The sequence below is a fragment of the Chlorocebus sabaeus genome, chromosome X (genome assembly GCF_047675955.1).
Source record: "Chlorocebus sabaeus isolate Y175 chromosome X, mChlSab1.0.hap1, whole genome shotgun sequence".
Taxonomy (NCBI): Eukaryota; Metazoa; Chordata; class Mammalia; order Primates; family Cercopithecidae; genus Chlorocebus; species Chlorocebus sabaeus.
Genome location: NC_132933.1, coordinates 79,802,691 through 79,818,105, shown reverse-complemented (window position 1 = coordinate 79,818,105; position 15,415 = coordinate 79,802,691). Strand labels below are relative to the sequence as shown.

General features: G+C 48.8%; 1 protein-coding gene and 1 long non-coding RNA gene across 3 annotated transcripts in view; both read right to left on the bottom strand.

Annotated features, from left to right (window-relative positions):
* The window catches only part of LOC140710856 (uncharacterized), a 43,623-nt gene extending 37,654 nt beyond the window's left edge, over window positions 1–5,969 (bottom strand). The window contains exons 1-2 of the long non-coding RNA XR_012091950.1: window positions 3,127–5,969; window positions 2,833–2,984 (exon numbers count right to left, since the gene is read on the bottom strand). This is a non-coding gene — a long non-coding RNA (uncharacterized lncRNA). The remainder of the gene's footprint in view (window positions 1–2,832; window positions 2,985–3,126) is intronic.
* Window positions 1–15,415, bottom strand: part of LOC140710854 (doublesex- and mab-3-related transcription factor C1) — a 70,917-nt gene that overhangs the window by 53,537 nt on the left and 1,965 nt on the right. The window lies entirely within an intron of this gene.

Here is a 15,415-nt window from a genome sequence, read left to right as displayed (position 1 = left end):
AAAATTATAATGATACCAATCGGGTATCATATACTGAGGTTCTGATGCTGGTAGTGTGAATTGGCACAGATTCACGCTATGCACCAAATGTGCACTCCACATTTGGAGTGCCATTTGTCAGGGATTAAACGGTTTAAATATATTTACCCTATGGTGCATCCCCAAATTCTTTCTTCCTCCTGACACCAATCATAACTAGAAGTAGGGTGGGAAAACTGATGCTTCCTAGACCAGAGGCCTGGCGGCTCAGATGCCACTGTCTCAAGGCCCATCACAGGGTCCTAAAAGGGCTCTGTCAAGCCCTTGACAAACCTTTGGGCATCCTCAAGGCCAGGACCTTGGAAGGCTCCCGTAGGCTGAGCCTGAGCCTTGACTGAGCAGCCCGACTCAAAAATTACAGCTAAAAATCTCAGGGCTCTGTGAGACACAGTTTTCCACATCCATGCTTCCCTCAAGCGCCCTACGCTGGTTTCCACTAATGCCCAGAAGAGAAACCTGGAGTTTGATTGTGGATCCCCAGCAATGCTGGGGTTCTGCTCACTGGGAATTTAGGAGTAGTTTCAGGGTTGTCTACCCACTGGGTTTCTTGACATGAAGATGGAGCTGGTGAGGGGAAAAATATAATTGGCAAGTACCCCGGTTTGAATTTCAGTAAACCCTAAAGATAACGATGCACAAATAGATCTTTCCTTAAGTCTTTAGGCTTATATAAGTAGAGTAACGTGAAAATCAGAAAACATCACTTGCAATTAGTCATTTAATCATCTATGTGAGAGTCGCGTTGTGGGACTGGAAGCTGATTAGAGTGGGTTCAAGGCACACTCGGGAGAGAGGAAAAGGAAGCGATGATACTAGTCAATGAGGCAGCTCAGCACTTGAAGGAGTTTATGAGAATGTATCAACTGCTTGAAAAGAGCGTACTCATCTACAGGAGGAGAGGGTGAAGATCCTGGCCAGGGACAGGCGGATGGATTTTCACGGAGGGGACAGACCCTGAACCAGAGGCCCCGCACAATGAAGAGTTCTGCTGGCCTCTGACAGTAAATCCTTTCAGACACCACATGTACATCGCACTTCTCAGAAAACATGAACTTCACTGGCATTCCTGCTGCTGCTGGGTCCTGATCTGACTGTGTGGAGAAAGCCGCATCCCCCAGACTGGTGCCCTCAACTTTGCAAGGTGGGCAGCTCCAGTTTGTAGCCTTCTCAAGGAAGAGCAAACTCTTGAGGACCTGGTGAGCCTGATTTCCCTCCAGTGTGGCAGATAGTCAGCCCCAGGAGAGCTGGGATCTAGATTTCTAGAGTTCGTTGCTGTATCCCCAGTACCTGCAACTGATCCTGGTGTGCAGATAACAGGCCCTCGGCGAACACCCGATGAATGAAGGAAGCAATGTTAGTGCTGGCTAGAATGATTTTTCCCTATTTTCCTGAACAGGACTGGCTCAGCTAAAGACACTATGCCCTTGGTTTATTTTGCCAACAGCATAGAGGACCCACCCAGTGGCACAGGCTTGCCCAGGGAACCTGTTCTTCTGAGAGGGTGTTGGAGGAGCTGGATCCAGGGAGCCCTGGCATGTTTCACCAAGTGCTTCAGGTGAGAGCCCCTGCTTCTCTCACTGTTCACCGCCAAGCCCACCAAGAGGACCTCAGGCCAGGCCACAATCCCCAGGGCTCCCAAGAGTCCACTTGTCCCTCTGCTTTCCTCCCTAGGGGAGGTTACCGGACACTTGGAAGCTGAGACCACGGGGGCTGCAGACACAGAGCCGTGAACGGTGACCGAGCCCCTTCTGCTGCTTCATGACCCTGCTCACCCCAGTGGGCCTGAAATAAATACTGGCACACTTGACTCTTTTGGTGTTATGATATTTGATGTCCCTCTCCACATGAGGATCCACCTCCTGTGATTTATGGTTTGCCTCTTTCGGGGGAGGTGGCAGGGAAGGGGGTCGTTGTGGAGAGAGAGTTAGGCATGGGGTACCTAGCCAAAGGGGTTGCTGTCCTTGTGCCTTGGAGCAGTACTGCATGTCCCCCAGTCACTTTTGCAATAGCACAATGGTTGATGGACAGTAAACAGCTACTGGTTTCAAACACTTCATATAGGGTGGCTGATGTGCACTGACTGAGTGATAACCCTTGGGCCGGGGGAGGAGGGCTGTAGGTTGAGGGACAAGGAGGTGAGGTCAGAAGGAGAGAAGATGTCGTAGAATGCACAGGAAAGGCTTCAGAGGCATTAAGTTATAATCTGAGCACAACAACCCCCACCCCAACCTTGGAGAGAGCCCCTCCAACACATGGCCTCATCCATCACCTCAGGTTGTTTATCTCTTATTATGATACCGTGTCTCTTTGTCAGCTGCCCCTGATATACATTGCAAGAAAATAGCAGCAGTAGGAAGAGCTGAGTCTGGTGGATGCTTCCCAGAACTGGAAAAAGCCCAGGCTTCTCTGGGATGGCTCTGCTCCTGGCTAAGGCTCTGCTGTGGGAGTCCAGCCACCTGCAGTCCCGATCCCCATGGCCTAATGGAACCACTGGGTTCCTAGGAAACTCACAAGTTCACCATGCCACCCCCTAGCTTGACACATTTGGTTCTGAGACTCATCGGGGAAATGTGGAGTGTTGGGGTCCTGAGAGCCCCACCTTCTCTTCTGTTTTCTACTTTTAGAGTATTGTACTACTGAAATATTTCAAACCTACAGAAAAACAGAGAGAAGAATACAGCAGCCACCATACCTACTTAAAAATGCTTTGCTATATGTGCTTCACATCTCTCTCTCTGCTTTTGAGTTAAATACATTATGGAGACACACAAATCATCCCCAATCTATACTCACTCCTCTCCTCCCTAGAGTAGGTCCCCGATCTTAGGCATCTGAACACCTCTGGGTCTCCATGCAGCTTCAGAGCAGCTCCTTCTCTGGCATGGGTGCTCCCGCATTGCTTTAGAGATGCTTCTGTGATGCCTGCTGGAGAACATGGGGGGATTCTACCCAGAATCCCAACCCAGAGGGCAAAAGCAAGAACATCTCAGCAGCTTTCACAGATAACTCTGGACCCAGCCCTCTCCCACCTATACCCGTGTTCTCCTGAGGTGCACCCTGTCTCAGTGGGAGAGCTGAGCTCTTCACCTCTCTTTTACCAGGAGAGGCCTGGAGCACCATCCTGGGTCCCAGTCCCACCCAAGTGATGGGTTTGTGCTTCAGTCACAGGGAGCAGGTCCATTTTCAGCTGCTGTGACATCTCACGGGCTCAGTGGCGGGGAGTAGCTGGTAGGGATGGGGAGGAAGGCAAGGCCAGGCAGACTCGAGTCCTGGGTCTGCTGGAAGAGAGGTGGGATCAGATAGATGCAGGCCACATAGCACAGTCGAAGGTGGCCCATCAACCATTTGCTCCGTCAAGGCGGTTGATACCCAAAGGGACTCACTATACTGAGGTGGGTGCAGGAGCAGGTGTGGTGGGCAGCCTTACAGAATGGCTTTCAAGGATCTCCCTTCCTGGCACCCATGCTCCTCCTATGGGATTCCCTCCCCTTCAGGGTGGGCTGGACCTAGTGACTTGCTTCTAACAAACAAAATCTGGCAAAGGTGATGGTATGTCATTTCCATGCTTAGGCTGTAACAGGACTGTGACTTCTGACCTGCTGGCATTCATTCCTTCCCTCAGGCTCTTCTTGTATGCGTGCTTGCCCAGATGGAGAAGGCCAGCTGGTGAGGAGCTGATGAAAGCCTCTGGCCAACAGCCATAGAGGAACTGAGGCCCTCAGGCCAGCGACCCACTAAATCCTGCCAACAATCACATGAGTGAGCTTGGAAGTCTGTCTTTCCCCCAGTTAAGCCTACAGATGAGGAACTAGATCTTGCCAACAGCCACATGAGTGAGCTTGGAAGTCGATCCTTCCCCAGTCTGGCCTACAGATGAGACTGTTGTCCCTGGGCTGGCAGCCTTGTGAGAGACTGGGAAGTAGAGGATCCAGTTAAGCCATACCCGGATCCCTGATCTACAGAACTCTCAGAGAAAAACTGCTTATCATTTTAACTTGAAATGTTTGGGGTAGTTTTTTTATGCAGTAATCAATAACAATTAAGACAGCAGGAATATCTGGGGGCTAGGCACTGGGTGCAAGACACAGAAGGCTCGATTAAGGCTGGGAGGGGTTCTTGGGTGCCAGGGTGGTGCATGGTGCACCCATGTTTTAGTCAGACCTGGGGTCAAGTCCCAGCTTTTTCAGTAAATATCTGTGTGACCTTGGACAAGTATCTTGAAGTCTCCGGCCCCAGTTTAGAACTCTGTAAAATTTGACTGACATTGAACTTCCAGGACCGTTGGAAAGATAAGTGCCGGGTTAAGTAATCCACACGACAGAGTGTGTGATATGTATTAGGCCCTCAGTAAGTGGCAGCCATGAATAGTAATATAGTTGACCTGGAACTCTGCATCCTCCTCTTGGGAGCTCCCGGGTGACTCCGGGTCATTCCAGTGCCAAAAAACAAAAACCAAAACCCAAAAACAGTGCAGGAAAAATATCTTCCTAGCAAGTAGGACAAAAGCATCTGTTCTCCAGGAAGAGAGGCCCAACAGAGTGGATACTTTTCCAAAAATTCTGGTGTGAGGGAGGCAGCCCCAGCAGGCTGCAGCTCAGAGGCCATATCCCTTATGCAAAGGACCAAATGCTCTCCTCCCTCCCTCCCTAGATTCTTCTCTTCCTCCCTGCCCCCATTCATCCCTTCCTCCCTCTCTCCCTCTGTGACTCCCTTCCTCTCCCTCTCCTCACTTTCTCTCTCTCTCTACCTTCCCCTCTCACCGATGCCTGATTCCAATATCTTAACCCCACAACTCTGCCTCTTTGCACTCATTTGACCCCTACTAGAAACCCAGCCCTTCTTTATGTCATCCTGGTTTCATTCTAGATGAACCCATATCAATGTCCTCATTAGGCACTGTTTGCCAGCTTCCCTGGCCACACAGGATGGTATCTGATCACTGGCTTCTAGGGGACAGCTTGGGTGGGCATCACTCTGACCTCACCATTGCGCTTCAGAGTTGGTGTATTTAGAAGGCCCAGTGTATGCACTGTAGAAAACTGCACAGGGACGGGAGCCCAGGACTCATCCTGGACCAGCAATGGAGGCTTCCTTCTATACCACCCAGATCCAAATGAGATGATTCTGTAAGAGCCCCTTTCTATCCAGGACATCGTCTCTCATCCCTCAGACTTTCCATCTGGACATCTCAACTCTGTTCCTCTCCTACAGCCTCGTCTTCCTCCACAGCATGGCTAAAATTTGCCTTCAGTACCCTCGAAAATGACTGTTAATTCTGCCCTGCCTCAGGGCCTTTGCATTATGGCTCTCCTCTGGAGCCACCATTTCCTTACTCAGCCTTTCACTTGTCCTTTTGATCTCTGATGTTCCTACCCTCAAAAAGAACACGTCCTTCTTCCCTTGGTAACATGTCTCCTCTCCACTAGGCCAGTCCCAAGCACAGTGTCCTCACTTGACTGTCTCACCATAGTGATACATTTTCTCTCTGTGTTACCTTGAGGAAGTTGCTATACCTTTCTGGACTTCCATTTCCCTATCTATATGATGAAATATTTGACTAACACACAAACATACTGTGTACCCTTCTCTATCATAGTATTTCTCATGCTAGACTGCCCCCTATGGCAGATTAATTTGCATGACTGTCCTCATCCGGGCTCTCATCTCTGGAGCATGAGCTCTGCCTTGTTAGTCCTGGAACAGCCAGTACCTGGACACAGGGCTTTACCTACGGCATGGCACCAATAAATCTTTATTGAAGAAAACGAATCAATGAGCATGTGTCCACTAGAGCTTTGCTGTGCCTGGACTCTCCGATCTGGGATAAGGGTGAGAAGTATTCCTTTTATTTCCTCTAGCTTGGAGCCCAGAGTGTCCCGCTCAGCAGGGGCCAGATGTTTTCAATGTCTGGACTCAGAGCTGTCTTCCTGGAGGTGCTGAGGCCTTTTCTCCAGTCCAGAAATGAATCTGGGCTGGCTGAATGTAGGTAGGGCAAGGGATATGAGACCGTGTGGGACACAGATATGGATGAAGCTGCCACTGCAGCTTAAAAGGCTCAGGCCCAGGGGACAAGATTTGAGGCCACCTTGTTCCCTCCTTCCCTTGGGCTCGGAGGGAGGACCCTTGGCTGCAATGATACCACCCTCCAACCAATCCGGTGGGTTACGAGGGGCCATAACTTGGAAAATAGCAGTCAGAGTCGAAACCCAAGTGGTCATAGTGGGATTTAACAGAGCAGGGCTTGGTGACAAGGGGACCTCACCTCTAGAACACACACACACACACACACACACACATACACACACACACAAAATGAGAGAGAGAGAGAGAGAGAGAGAGAGAGAGAGAGAGAGAGAGAGAGAGAGAGAACGCCAGCCTGGAGCCCCCTGTTCACCACCCATCAGAGGCTGATTCACACAACAAAACACCCTCACACATTATATCCTCAGAAGCACAACACTGCTGCTGATTGGGACCTGGCTGCCATGAACCTCCTCAGGCGGTTTGCTGTGATGACCCATTTGCACAGGCTGTTGATTTCTAGAACTTCTCAGGTTCAGGGGAAGACAGGTTTCATCTGTCAGTGTTAGTCACAGTGCCCTCACTTCACTGTTTCACCATAGTGATACATTTTCTCTCTGTGTTGAGCAAGGTGCTATACCTTTCTGAGCTTCCATTGCCCTACTGACATACTGAAATCTTTGGCTAAATGATCTCCAAATTCTTGTTCTTCTCAGACATTTAGTGACCCCGTGGCTTAGGGGACTGCTACATTCACAGCTACCTGCTGTGTCAGCCAGTTGCCTAGTTGCAAGTGCCCTGGGGGCTATTATGCCTCCCATGAGCCCTAATGCAAGTATTTTCAGTATCCTCTAAGGGTACCCTCACTATCCCCTAAGATACTGCATGACACCATTGGCATCTCACCCTGCCTAAAATGGCTTCTTTTCATATCCCAGAGCTACACAATGGGTGGGCAGCTGACTAGAGTCTCCCAGGCTAGGTCCTTAGGAGACTACACACACACACACACACACACACACACACACACACACACACACACATATATCACTATCTTATGTCCCATGACAGACTTCAGAAACTCTAGGCAAGGGCCTAGATGCAACCCAGAAGATCCTTAAGGGCTGGACCTTGGAACTCAGGCTAGCCCCTGATTGAGCACCCTCATTCTAGAGAACTGCAGCAGAGGAACTCGGGGTCTCCACTGGGACACGTTTCTAATCCGGCACTGCTTCATGGTAGCCAATCTTGACTGCTACAAGTGCACAGAATAGAAACCGGGTCAGCTTATTTGCAGTTTCCAAAATCACCTCAGTGGCCTGGTCTTTGTGCTTCAAGCGCTGTTCCTCCTCTCCCTTTCCCTGTCTGAATGCTTTCCTCACACATTTCAGGCATCTAATCCTCTGGGAAACCTCCACTGACTCCATTAACATCCCCAAGGCTGAGTGGGTGTCCTGTCTAAGCCTTCTCATGGACCCCGAAACTTCCTCCTGTCACTCTCTGTTGTACTCTGTTGGGCCTTTCTCGGCCTCTCCCCAACCGGCCCACTGGAGGCGACATCTGAGTATGGGCTTGCAGACATGACCAGTCCTGGACCTTCACAGATTCTGTAAGGAAGGCTTTGTCTTAAAACCTTTCATATATCAACCACCAGATTAGCAAATATTTCAAGGGACAAATAACATCAAGAGAGACGGTGAAGGACAATGAACACTATCCTACACTGCTCCTGAGAAGAAATTGCTGCCACCTCTTTTCAGATCCATTTATCAATGGTTACTTAGTGTTGAAATATTTGTAGGGTTTTGTGCCAGAATTCCATTTCTGTGTATCTCTTCTAGGGCAACACATCCTCTGCGAACAAAGATATTGGAAAAACTTTTGAGAACTTTAAAAGCTGGGGGAAAATGTGAAGGTCGTTGTGTGTGAAAGTAGTTAAAGAATTATGGCATATCACTTAGAACACTGTGTAGAAGTTAAAAATGATGAGACAGTTCTCCATGAACTGACAGGAGAAGTTCACCCAGACTTGCTGTAAAATGCAAAAATCAAGTGCCACATAATACGTGCATCATGAGCCAGTATGTATCTTATGGCCCCATAAAAGACAAGCATAGGTTTCTATTAGTGCATGTATGTGTATGTAAATGCATTGATTGAGGAATTTTTGAGGAAACATATTAAACCATTACTGAGGGGCTGATGACGGAGAGGGGTAGACAAGGGAGACTACCGTTTTATCTGTATTGTTTTCGTACACAAAGATTCTTTGCATAAAGAAGACAATATTGTAAACAGGTGATATACCTGTACTTACTAGGTCTTTAATAAAAAGAAACTGTTATTGTTTGTAATCATAAGAATCACTTCCCCTCTTGCAGGAGCTTCTGCGAAACTCGCTTGCAAGTCAACAAAATTGTATTGAGATCCTCTCACGTACCCAGTGCTTTCACACATATAATTTACCTGTAATTTGTCCAGTTCAGTCTCGGGGCTGGCAAAATCCAGTTGACCCCTACTCCCTGTAACATCCACTCCAAATTTAAAATATCAACTTTTTCTTGAATCCCTACACACTTGTTTAATCTCAGCTGAGGGAGACATGGTATAAAGCTGGGGGCTGACATGGTAGCCTTTCTCAATATAAATCCCATCCATCTGCAGGGTGGTGTGGGGCGGGTCTTATCACCATCACTCATAGACCCTCCCTGATTCTTTGCAGAACTCTGGGTCCATTCAAGGCAGTTGCACAGAGGCAGCTTATTTTCTCAAAGGAGATTCGGAAAGAAAAGGAAATGTTACTGGGCGGGACAACAGGGTTGTCCACCTCACCCGCCATCAGGCTTCGGGGACTGAGCAGCCTGGCCTCCTGGGCCAGCCCGGGTCTCATTTCTTTGAAAAATCGCTAGGTTGGTATATTAGTCTTCTCGGGCTGCCGTAACAAAATGTCACAGGCTGGGTGACTTAAACAACAGACATTTATTTTCTCACAGTTCTGCCAGCTGGGAAGTCCAAGATCAAGGTGCTAGCCGACTTGGTTTCTGCTGAAGGCTCTCCTCATGGTTTGCCTCCTCCTTGCTAAGACGTCACGTGGCCTTTCCTGGGTGCATGCAGTGCAGAGAAGAGGAGACATCCCTGCTGCCCAAATGTCCCTGCAGAAGCACAGTTGTCACTACCTCGAGATATGACACATACAATGAGCCCTGTGGCGTCTCTTCTCATAAGGACACTGATCCTGTTGGAGCAGGGCTCCACCCTTATGACCTCATTTAACCTTAATTGCCTCCTAAAGGCTCTAGCTCCAGATACAGTCCCATACAGGGTCAGGGCTTCAATGTATTAATTGCAGAGTGGGGGAACGCAATTCAGTCTACAGCAGTTGGCAAGGATTTTTGTTGCAGACCCTCACTTTCTGGCGTTTCTGATTCTCTGCTGTCCAAATGTCCCTGCAGAATCACAGATGTCACTACCTTGACATACTGACAGATATAACTGGCCCCACATCCTGCCTAAAGCCACCTACTACCACATCCCAGGGTTACTAAGGAGGAGGTGAATTGGGTCTCCCAGCCCAGAGGCCCTGCTGATCGATGTCACTGCCTTAAGCGTCATCATAGATGTCAGAAACCCTGGACAAGGCCCTGGGTGCACCCTGGAATATCTTAAGAGGTCAGATCCTTGGGATGGTTCCCCAGGACTGATTCCGGCCCCTGAGAAAACTCACCCAAAACCTGCCGCAGAAGGGGCTCAGGGACTGGGTGGGGCAGTTTTCTCGTCTTGTTCTGCCACCTGGTGGCAGTTGGCTGCGTCTACAAGGAGACAGGTGGAAGCTCCACAAAATCTGGGCCTTTCTTCCTGGGAATTTCCAGCACTTTGGAACAACCTTCCTACTTAGAAAATGACTTTCTTTATATGAGAATGAAAGTTGTGCTGGGAGATGACAGTGTAGTTATTTGGGTCTTCATTTCTATCCATTTTTAAGGTAACAATTTAAACCCAGCTTTTATCAAGCATTTAAACACAACTTGCTGGTTTGGTCATTCGAATCACAGAGCTAGTCATATACAACTATAAGAAACACTACTTGCACTTGTTCATTGCTTCATGCTCAGTTAACTCCTAAGTTTCAGTGGAGTGGTGTAGGAGAAAATCTAACTGGGGTAGATTCAAGGAGAGAAAGGGGAGATAGGACAGACAGTGAGAGCTGCTCACTTCTTGGAGGAATTTCTAAGTATTTCACAACACTTGCCTGGAAATTCACAGGATTTTGTACACATCAGGGGGAATTATGTCTTTACATGAAAGCTAAGGGCTCTTTACCTGTGATTTGCACACGAATCCTATGAATCACAGGGCTGTCTGAAACCATTTGAACCCTCCTCTCTGCAGCATACTGTACAAGTGACCGCTCAGGCTGTGCTTCAACACCTCTAATGTTGATCATCCCATTACCTTACAAAGCCAGCGATGGCCTGGCTGTTGGGAAGGACATCTTCGTGTGAATCCCATCTGCAGCATCTGCGGTCATGTTAACCTCTTTCCCGGTTCCTTCCCCTGCCCTTGTCTCTCTGCAATTCTGGGTCCATCTAGAACTCTGGGGTGACACCCCAAGAGCAGATGTGATGGCTGAGGTCCAATCATAGGCTTTTAGTGGATATGTATTCAGGGGGCAAACACACAATGCTGCATTTACCTCCACACTATGAAGATATAAAGAGCCTTCAATGCACATCGATTACTCATAAATGTCTACGTCTTATGTATCAGGATCACTCTTACAATTTCATCTGTAAGGTTCAACTATTAAATGTGAGAAAAACAGTGCACAGTAATGTGACAATAGTGTCCACATGAATGAAGCAGGGTGACCAACCGTTCCAGTTTCCCTGGGACTGAGAGCTTTCCCAGGACAGGGGCCTTTAAGTTTTAAAACTGGAATGGTCCCAACTCATGGCAAACCAGGACCATGGGCGACCTTGGCATGCAATGAATCATTCGTTGCCAAATACAATGAACTACCTGTAGAAGACCTCTACGCATCATGTTCTCTCGAGGAGGACCCTCGGGGTTGTTTTGCTCAGCAAGCAGAAACGTGACTCGAGCCTGCTGGGAGGGCCAGGAGGAAGAAACAAAGGAAAGAAAGATTGGAGGAGTGGGAGTAAGAAACACAGGAACAGACCGAATGTGACATACCAAAAATGTATCCCCTACTGGAGCACAAGGCTGTAGGATGGAGGGACGATGAGGCAGGGGCAGAGGGGCTGAATGGGGCGTGGAGGGGGCAGACCCTCGGCCTCTTTACATCCGGCAGAGTGATGAGCTTCGCCGGTGTCTTCAATGAAGTCCTGCTGGTCCCTACCGGCACATCACACACTCCCGGAAGCATGATCTTCACTCCCTTCCTTCCACCTGCTGACCTGGTGAGTCTGGCTTCCCTCCATTGTTCTGGAATGTCCCCTAGGAGGCTGGGCTTTGGTCTGTGCAGGTCACTGCTGCATCCCCAGCCCCTGGAAGAGGGCCAGAGATGCACACAACAGTTATTGGATGGGGTGAAGGAAGCCAGGGATGGGACGGACCGTTAGGATCTGGCTATTTATTCTGGCTTTTAGAATGTGAAAGGGCCGCAAAAAGACGCTGAGGAATGGGTGGCTGTGTCTGACGCCATGGAGGACCCATCCAGTGGCACAGCCTTGCCCAGGGAACCTGCTCTTCTGCGAGGGTCTTGGAGGAGCCGGTTCCAGAGAGCCCTGGCATGTTTCACCAAGTACTTCAGGCCAGAGCTCCTTCGGAGCCAACCCCTGCCTCTCTCAATGCTCACCACCAAGCCCATCCGCCTCCCCTTCCTCTTCCACCAAGAGAACCTCAGGCCAAGCCAGAAATCCCCAAGGCTCCCAAGGGTCTACTTGTCACTCTGCTTTCCTCCCTAGGGGAGGATACCGGACACTCAGAATCTGAGACCACCGAAGCCACAGACACAGAGCCGTGAACGGTGACCAAGCCCCTTCTGATGCTCCATGCCCCTAACTCGCCGCAGAGTCCCGGTCGCCGGGCCTGAAATAAATGCTGGCACGCTTGACTGTTTTTGCTTTGTGGCATTTGATGGAACTTTCAACACGTCGGGTGAACTGGGGGTGGTCAGCTTTGGCGGCCGTGGAGTTGTGGAGGGAGAGAGCTAGCATCTTCCTTAGCCCTGTTAGGCTGTCCGACCTCCTCCTCGAGGCAGCGCTGCTTGTTACTAGGTCCTGGTGGCAATGGGCTGTGGCCAGTTAATGGTGAATTTTCCACAGCTGGCGGCTCTGACCCTGGTGAGGCACTTACATGCAGGAATGAGGACGGAATAACATCTCTCTTTCCCCTAGCAATGCACACGATCTTCATAGCTCAGGAAAACTGGGCGGTGTTTACGGGGGGGAGGTGGGAGGGTCATGTGGAGGAAGAATCTGTGGATCTCAGAAAAGCCGTTAAACCCTATACTGACAAAGAGCTCCCAGGCCCCCCTACACCACCGCAAGACAGAGAGCCCTTGCAACAGACGGCCTCGTCTCCAACTGCGCATTGTTCGTTTTCATAAGAGGAGGGCTTCATTTTTTTTTCTTTTGCCCTCCGAAGGTGACCTTGATATGTGCTGCAACATAGTATCAGCAGGAGAATTCTGCAAAGGGGGTTGCAGCATACTTCTTCCTTTAACCTGTTAGAAATTGCAACACAAGCAATCACCAAGGTCCATGGAGAGACCGAGGGCCTTTCAGACACACAGTAATGGGTGGGAGGCCCTCAGAAGGGCCCACATCAAATTACTTTGATCTGCTTACTTTCTGAATGAGGAGCTGAGTCCCACTGGTGCTCCCAGAGTGGGCTCCTCGGCTTTGCAGGCTGGGCAGCTCTAGTGTCTCAGCATGCCCAGGGGAGAGCAACACTCGCGAGGACCCACTCCCACAGGAGGCTGACCCATCCTCCCTGCTGGCACACTCTCTTGCTTCTCTCTCATTAAGACTGAAATAAATCTGGAAGTGTTTGGTGGTTTTATGGGTCAAGATCTTTTTACACCTCTTGAGAAAATTATTTAGTTGGGATAGGGTTGGCTGTTGGAGATGGAGAGGAGCTTAAGACATATATACGTATCTGGGCTCATGTATGTGGTTATAGTCATGGGACAGCATTGCTTGTTCCTAAGTACCTGTTAGGACTGTGGCCTATAGACAGTGCTTTTTCCACAGGTATCTTGCTATGGCCTTGAGGAGGGCAATTCAGTGTAACAACGCAGAAAAAGTATCATCTCTCCCTGCCCAAATGCATACACCCTTCATACCTGACAATGTTTATTGGCTTCAAATGGAGAGCAGGTGGCTTGGGATTTGGAGGAAAGGCCTCAGATTGAGGTACACATAATCGGCTCCCACTATCCCCACCCCAAACTAAGACAGAGCCCTTCCAAAACCCTTTCCCCATTCACCTCAGATTGCATGTTTTCATATTATGATACCTCCACCCCCGCTGCACCACCCCACCACCACCGCCACCACCACCTCCAGCCTTTCCTTGACGCCAGCAGAGGAATGCGAGTGAGGGGTTACAACGTAATATTATCTGGATCCTACATATCCTAGGGTAGGCCCTGAGAGAACTGGTGCCAGGATCCCACGGTGTTTGTGACGAAGGGCACAAAAAGGCTGTGCAAGGCCAACGGGCAGGGATGTAAAACATGCCCGTCAATCTCTAAGAACTGAAGATAATTTTAGGCTGGTTATTATGATCACTATACCCACCAGGACCATTCTAAGGCATGGAGAACACTGGTCCTTTGAAAACCACGCTGGTGCTGGCCACTGTAATTTTGGTAGGGTTTGGCCTTCATCAGATCCTTCCCTGCTCAGGAAACCTCCATAGCTTCCTGGGCCCCCCAAATCAGGTTAGAGCCATCAAGCCTCTTCCTGGCTTTGCTCCAGGCTAGTCTAGACTTATCTCTCACCCAGACAAACAGTTTTCCCTCGATATAAACAGGATAACTTATCCATTCTAACATCTAGGCCTTTGTTTCTTAAAACAACAACTAACTGTAGTCATATAACCCACTGAGCTCTGTCTCTCCCAGGCTTCAGGGGCGAACATCTGCTCAGTGGCTTCTGGGAATCAGCTCCGGTGAGGGCAACACTTACCCTCTTGCCCATCGCTCCTTACGGATGCTGAATATAAAGCACCTGCTGTGTGCACTGTGGAAACTGCACAGGGACAAGAGTCCAGGACAGCTTCTAGGCATGCCACAGGTGGAGTCTTTTCTCTGGCTCATCCAAGAGCCAAGAGTAGCTGCTTTCCAAAGAGTCACTTTCCACTACACGTTTATTTTATTATTATTATTTTTTAATCTCTCAGCCGTGAAGTCCACCAACTGAGGATCATGGCTCCTGTACAGGTCCCCACCCCCAGATCGTCTCTCCCCATTCTCCCCAAATTCTAACCTTCCAGTTCCACTGAAGAACATGGATTGTTCCCGACGCCCACAATACCCTGCCTCGGGGACACACCGCACTTACTACTCCTTCAGAGCTTCAGATCTCAGATGGCATCTCACTACAGGGTAGCCCTCCTTGTTCCCAGGCATCCACCACCCAGGGTTACGTGTCTCTCCTCTAGGCTCCCATACCACCTGGTCCTTATCCTCATCCCGGCAATTAATACACCAAACTGCCACATCTGGCTGATTTACTTACATGACAGCCCCATCTAGACTCTCAGATGTGGGGCAGAGGCTGAGTCTGGTGCATTCCTGTATCTCCAGCGCCCGGCACAGTGCCTCACATATAGTAGGTAGTCAGTAAATGTATGTTGAATAAATGAGTCGATGAGCAAGGTGTCTAATTCATTGAATTTTTATTTTTCCCTACATTCTGGAGAACTAGGCAAATACAAGCAGAGAGCGGTTGTAATTTTGTGCAACAGACACTGACTGGCTTTTTATTTTATCTTTTTATATTTGGAGGGGGGGAAGGATTGTACTGGTAAAGTCTCTCAAACTTTCAAAGAACAGCTTATTCCAATGCTATAATAAGTTACAGGCATAAAATGAGATAGTCTCCCAATTTCTTTTATGAAACAGCAAATCTCTCCTGCTAAAACCGAAACAGAGAAAAATAAAACATTTGACCAATGTTCAACTTAAGTACTAGATGTTCAACTTAAGTACTCAATCAAGTGTCTATGGAACAAAGGATTTTGAAAAAATGCTTAAGGATGGCGTTTGTTTCAACTTTGATACAATTCTGCCATCATGTAGTTTTAACCAGTTTACTTCCTGTAAATTGATCGTCATTATAAAAAAAGTTAATTAAGGCAAACAAAACTTTGCAATATGCAAATT